This window comes from Tenrec ecaudatus, chromosome 11, assembly GCF_050624435.1.
Source record: "Tenrec ecaudatus isolate mTenEca1 chromosome 11, mTenEca1.hap1, whole genome shotgun sequence".
Lineage (NCBI taxonomy): Eukaryota > Metazoa > Chordata > Mammalia > Afrosoricida > Tenrecidae > Tenrec > Tenrec ecaudatus.
The window spans coordinates 141,555,681-141,562,885 of record NC_134540.1 but is presented as its reverse complement, the minus strand read 5'-3'; positions in this window follow the sequence as shown (position 1 = coordinate 141,562,885).

Below are 7,205 nucleotides of genomic sequence, written 5' to 3'. Positions count from 1 at the left end.
AACTGCCCCTGTAATTTTCTGAGATTTTAACTGTTTATGGAAGTTCAAATCCGGTCTGGTGGTTTTGAACGACTGACCTTGTGGATTGCGGCCCACTGAGTAACCACTGTGCACCAGGGATTCTAATGTACTTTAAAGTACACTCTGATTTTCAAGATGCAAAAATGTGAAAATAATGTGTTGTAAACTCGATATGTAACTGTAAATTGAATCTATGTTGGGAATGACTTTGTCTTTTCACACACTCTCTGAAATGCCATCCCTCCACAAATTTGGTGAACCCTCCTGCTGAAATGCCTTTTGGAAATTGAGGCTTAATTCACCCAGGGAAGTACTTTCTAACCCCCCGCCCCCATAAATTTGCTTTTCCATTTGTTTCCAGAAACCTTGCCTGGCTCTGTTATACCACCATCACACCAGGGAATAATGACTGACTTACTTGTCTTAAAGTCTTATTAAAGCACAAGTCTTTGAACTTCAAATTATACCTTCAAAATCAAGGATCCTGGGTTAGGAGGCCTACAGTAAAGAATCAGTAAATATAGTTGAACGAACAGTTCGGTAAATCAGTGGTCAAATTCTATATGTTAAATTGGTGTTCAGCATTTTACAGAATAAAACAAGAGACTCAAAGAGAATGGATTAGCATCATTGTGGGATTTCTGAGTCACAGTCTGCTGATCCGTGGCAGTGGATTTGGGTTTCGAATAGGGCTTCAACCCAAATTTAGTTGCTCTGTAATTTTAGACTTAACCCTCTTTTCTTTGTTCAAATGTAACTATTAATCATGCTGTGGTTTCCTCCGATTAAATTAGATAGCACCAAATCCATCCTCATCCAACACTGACATCATATAGTAGAATTTCAGACATGTCAGAAGAGACACCATTTTGAGAATTAAGATTTTGTTAACATAAGTTATACAAGGGGGGTACCCCCCCAAAACAGATTTTTTTTCTTTCAAAGCTATGTATTTAATTTTTTTACAAAACAACTTTTATCATCTTTAAAATACTCTCCATTACACTTAATCCATTTATTAAATCTGCAATTTCATTCTTGGAAACATTTTTCAAACCCATCTGTTTGGATGGATGGCTGACAGCACCTGCCTCTTTTTCTTCTTCTTCTTCTTTACCACTTCTAAATCATCAAATCGCCCTCCCTCTGCTTTCATGGAAACAAAAAGAAGTCACAGGTAGTGACATCAAATGAGTAAAGGAGGCTTGCTGGGGTTTTTTTTTGGACAAAAACTGGCTTCCTGTGATGGCTGCATGAACAGGTGCATTGTTGTGGTGGCAAAACCAGCCTCCCATCTGCCACAAATGAGACCTGTTTTGTCGCACAGTGTTATGCAATCTTTTCAAAACTTCTAAATAGAAAACTTGATTAACAGTCTGACCTAGTAGCATGAATTCGAAATGCACTAGGAGTCAACACTTTCATCTGTTCGAGGAGTTGATAGATGGCTAGAATGCTTGTCATCAATCAATATTTCACCTTTTTTGAAATGAGAAGACCACTTGTCCAGCAGTGTTTGCCCATAGCACAGTCCTTGTAAGCTGTTTTCAACATCACAGTGCTTTCCGCTGCATTTTCCTTGAGCAGGGAACAACATTTCACAGCTGCACGCTCTTCTCTTAAATCAGCCATCTCAAAAAACGAGGTTCCTGCGCAACTGCTTGTATGAAAACATGTACTGTGACCAGAGAGAATTTTCACAGGCAACACTGCCTGGTGCACCACCTCAAAGCCAGAGGCTGTATGCTGGCCTAGTGGGAAAAATGCAAAGCTCCATCTGGCAAAGCTTTGTTCTGCTTTTGTTTTGTTTTGTTTTGTTTGGGGTGAGGGGGTGGGTTGTTCGCATTGTATGTTTAAGTTGCAAAATTATGCCCACAATAGCCATGTAAATTATGAGATCAGTTTTAATTAGGTGCATCTTTCTAGGTTATAGTAGATTTCAGCATGTCTTATTTCAGATTACTTTTTCAACCTAAAAATAAGGGTTTTGTATATGGTGACATCCAGATTTTTATTTTTTGTTAAATTAGAAATAATTACTTTGAAGCAATGCATAATTCAGACTACTCACATATTTATTTCCTCCAATTTAGCTTGAGTTAAATTAATTGATCCTTGGCCTGAATTTCTAAGTAAATGTTTACAAATCATAGCACATGTTTTTTCACCTTAGTTAAGATTCTTAATTCTTAGTGTATGCCAAGATAATGAAAAATTATTAATAAAATTATATTCCTGAATAAGCAAGAAGCAATGCTTTGATTTTTTTGTCTTTCAAGTGCATAAGAAATATATATAAATTAATAGAAGAAAAAGTGTATCATTTGCTTTCATGATAAATTTATATGAAGTCTAAGTAGCGTTCATCATGTTCCTTTTTCTTACGAAAAGCAGCCACAACCCAAGATGTCGCTGCAACATTAGCCTGGTTTTTCCTGCAGAAATTAGTGTTCTGTCCTGGGTCACTTAGTGATAACATAAGCACAATATAACTATAGCATGGGATGGGAAAAAATGTTTCAGGGATTTAATAAGCTTTGGTCATTTAAAATTTTGTCATGCTCTAGTGAAAGAGCCACGCTGGCATTGCAGAAGCTCTGGTGGCTCAGTGGGTTGTGCACTGAGTTGATAATCACAGAGACATTGGTCCCAACACACCAGTTTCTCGACAGCAGAAAGATGGGGATGTCTACTCCTATAAAAAATGTAAAGTCTTGGAAACCCCAAGGGCAATTCTACTCTGCCCTATAACACAAAGTTGGTAGTTCAAACCCCCAGTTGCTCTGCAGGAGAACAAGGTTGCCTGCTCCTGCAAACATTTACTGTCCTGGAAACTCCATACAGGATCACTATGAGTCAGAGTTGATTTTATTCAAGTGGTTTTTATTTTCATATATGATTTTAGTATACAATTAAGCAAAACATTCTTTTTTTCTAAATTTTAAAACATTACAACAGATAATATATAATCTTAAAGACAAATGAACGGAGTAGATGGCATTATTTTTTAAATCATTTATTGGCTCACATTTTTTCTGTTTTGTTATTGTAATTCAAAATCTATGTATAGAGAAAGCTTTCATTTAGTTAGCTTTTAAAAATATATTTTAGATAATTTGTATTCAAAAGTGGAGTTTTAAATAGCAATTATGTTTACATAGAAGTTATCACATTCCCCTGCAAAACATTTCTAGAAACAATGCCAAATTTTAAATCAGAAAAACCAAACAAGGTTTAAATTTCTGTACTAGCAAACATCGAATCATTCTAGGAATCCTATGATTTTTATTGAATTGATTTGAGTGAAGAATAAAAATGTAGCCTTTCCCTGTTTTATTTAAGTACAGCCTTCTAGTTACAGTTTCCATATTGACATCGTGATGGCAAAATTAGAATGCCAAAAAGTTGTTTTTTTTATAGTAAAGGTTCTTTGTCCATTTTTTAAAAAGTGTGGATTAAGAATAAACAGATTAACAAAGACAAATGATTACTGTACATTTAAAATGTTTTGTTTGATACATTATCAGTCAAATCTGAAGCACTAAAAATGATGCTACTTATATGAATACTATTTATTTATGCTGAAGGAACTGAGTATTTTTAACCTGTTAGTTTAACATGCATGTACCAGATTATTACTTATTAAGTTAGATTGAAATTATGGTTAAGATAAAGCACTCATCAATTTCTATGCAAATATTTTTAGTGCTAAAACCTATTTTGACTTTTTTTGAAAATTTAAAACATGCATCCCAAACTCATGACTGTTTTTCATCTGTACCGACACTCACTTTAACCCTTAAATTAAGTCTACGGAAATGTTGCATATCCCTACATTTCCCCACAAATAGTTCAGTTTTCCTCGTTAAGGAAAAGATTCATTTTTTCAAATCAAGACACAAATACTATCCACATAGTTTATATGCCTATTAAGCTTCTTTTTTATGATCCTCTCTCTTTATTTCATTTCATAGATTAAAATATTTTCAGATATAAAAGCATTTCATATTTTAATCATCCTATTTTAAAGATTAAATTGATATCTCAGAAACCATAACAATTGTCCAAAGCATAGATGATATAGAATCCAAGTATCTTGTATAGAATATAGGAGTGAAAATATCAAGAAACAGAAAATACCCTGCATGTAGTTAGGAACAAAGTATATATTAGTAAGAAAATAGAAGTTAGAGGTGAAAGATTTTTGTCTTAACCAATATAATATGTAACAAAGAGTACATTCTGGCTTCTCTGAACCTATATCAGTTACTAGAATTAAGATATTGTTTTTCATAGAAAAGTCATGGGAATAAAAGTGTTTACTTAAGTCGCATGTACTTGACTGTTGAAAGTTGCAAGAGTCCCTATTGGCCACCAGTGCCTGCAGCGAATGTAAGCACAGTCATTCAGAAGGGCCGTCCAACATCTTTCACATCCAGCAAGATCCAGTGGGCTGACTACTCACATTGGGCTCACACTGGGTTGTCCTAGGTCCACAGAGTTACCTGATTGTTTTTGATGTTTATAATCCAGAAAACTGCTAGTTGAGGTCCAAGAATGTGGTTTGTATGGCTGTGTGTGTGTGTGTGTGTGTGTGTGCATTCTGTGTAGATTTAATATTGGGTGAACATCCTTAGATGGATAATCATCCAGAAAGTTGGCCATCCTCAGAGATATCCATTTCATAAACCTCTGCTAAGGAATTCAGTTTCCTCATTTATCATCGAGGGAAGGATGTTGATAATTTTAGATGAAACAATCATTGTGAAGATGTTATGCAAGCTGAGAAGCACTCTGTGAACTGTCTTTTATAACATCTCTGCTTTCTCACTAAGTGGCAAATGCAATGTCGGGATTAATGAATACAATTAATGAACAATCAAGTAAAGGTAATTACAGGAATGTTAAGATCAAAAGGCCTTCATATATTTTTCCTCATCATTTTTGATCACAAGAACAGAATATTCACTTTGTTAAGATACTGATTGCAGAAATACCTGTTAAAACACAAATAGCTGCCTAGATCTGTCTTTATCCTACTTTACATCACAATAAATTTGTTTTAGAATTTAAATTTATTAAATATTATAATTTTAACCCCCATGGTCCAGAAGGTAAAAGAGAAAAAAGCCAAACATTCAAATGTGAGATGTCCTTATAATATGATTTTTCCCTTCTCACATGAGACGTTTTCAGGCAAGGTGCAGTGAATTATTTAATGTGGCTCCTCTAGCCATGATTTTTGTAACTGCCACCAAAAATTTGGTGGGATCATGCACACTGAATGTAGCTTTGCTTTTCTGGATCTACTGGTGTAAGAGAAAGTGGGAGAAGATACTGATAGAATTACAGGATTCAGCTGTAAGTGATTGTTCACACAGTTAAATGTGATTACAAAAAGTTGATACTTGAATGTACTGACAGGTTGATTTTGACATCTTGCTTGCTATGAAATAAGTCATCTAAGAAAAAGAAAGAGCTTATCTCATGACTATCAAGAAAGAACAACCAGTCTGAGGTGATGTAATCCTCTAACCTGGTTTCCCAAGCAATGAGGTGGAAAGCCTGTGTAATGTCCTTGAACTATAAACCAGCCCCCTTTATCTGCACATCTTAAAAACCACATCAGCAAAAGAAGACCTCACCTCACCTAGGGTCACTCTTTCAAGATGAGGGGAGAAGGAGAGGACCGTTCAGTTGTTGCCACACATCACTGTGCAAGATCACACCAAAGCAACAGTCACTCCTACCAGTGTAGTGTGAACCTTACTGGAAATTCAATTCAAGATGGAGAGAGGAGAGCTTGTATGTCTTGGATATAACCATTCTATTGGTGGGTAAACCTGGAGAAGTAACCTCCCATTGGGAAAAGTGCGTAAAGGTGCTTATGTAGAACCCAATGGGAGAATTAGCATGGTACTGTTTTCCTAACTGGACATTTTTGACCTAGTTTCAATCCAGCCCTTGGTGACATAGGCCATGTACTGTAGATTACGGGGCTTTTATTTTCTGCCCTTCAGGGTACACGACATTCTTCATAGGTCACACCGGAATGATGCAATGTGGAAACCCCACTTATAGTAATGGTGCTTTATGGAAATTCCTAGTGGATTTAAGGAAGTGACATACTCCCATTGTCTTAGGGTTAAAACATTGAATGTCAGAAAAACCAGGTGACTGATAGCCCAGGTTCATTGAATTTTGGTTCAGATCTCTTGCTTGTAGGGTACCCAAATGATTTATGAGACAGGATTGCCATATCGGTATTAATTTAATATCTTCCATGATTTCTTATGACATATTATAGAAAAATGTGCCCTTTCAACAATCATTATTTGTGCAAATAGTGACCAGTCACTTAAAAGTTTAATGTGTATAAGTCAGCAGTTCATGGATTGCAGTCTGATACCAGCCTATTCGTGAATAATTTAATTTTCTCCACAGTATTTTACATTCTATACCATTGGCTAAGTTAATGACAGTTTCAATTGAATTGTTTTGTGCCCCAGGGAGATAATTTATAATATACTCTATCACAAAATGATGATTTCTCTAAAGTGAGTCAGAGGCAAATATATGCCATAGATATATGAGTTAATTTGGATTCACACTTAATTCTAGCCCCAATATAAGTACAGTAAATTCTTATGACATGGCCCTGTTTGATGGTCACCCTCATGAAGGGATCACTAAGTGCTATAATAAAATATGGTAAAGAAATCAGATGATGTCTGCTTATCAGAAAGAATAATATTGAGGGTCTTAAAGGCGTGTTTTCAAACAGCCATCTAAGTGAGGCATCAATTAGGTCTACATGCACACCCGCCTGCTTGATCCAAGGATTATAAATGAGAAAATCCAAATCTGAATGAGGGAATGGAATGAGAGCTTAAATTCTGAACATCTGGGTTGCAGAAGGCTATGAATGACAACCTAAGCCCAAAATCCTTTTGCAGGGTCTCCACATGGATTAAGTTGTAGAGAACTAACACTTAGGTAAATATGATGAGGACTATATATCCAAAATTATCACAGGGGGAATCTGGAAAGCTAGTATTCCACAGTAGGAAAGCCTCCACTTTGGTAAGATAGAGGTAAAGTCCAAGTACATGATCCTGCTTTAAATATCATTCTCACAGATTCTCCCCTTAACAGCTATGCGGCCTTAAAGTGAACACATGGTT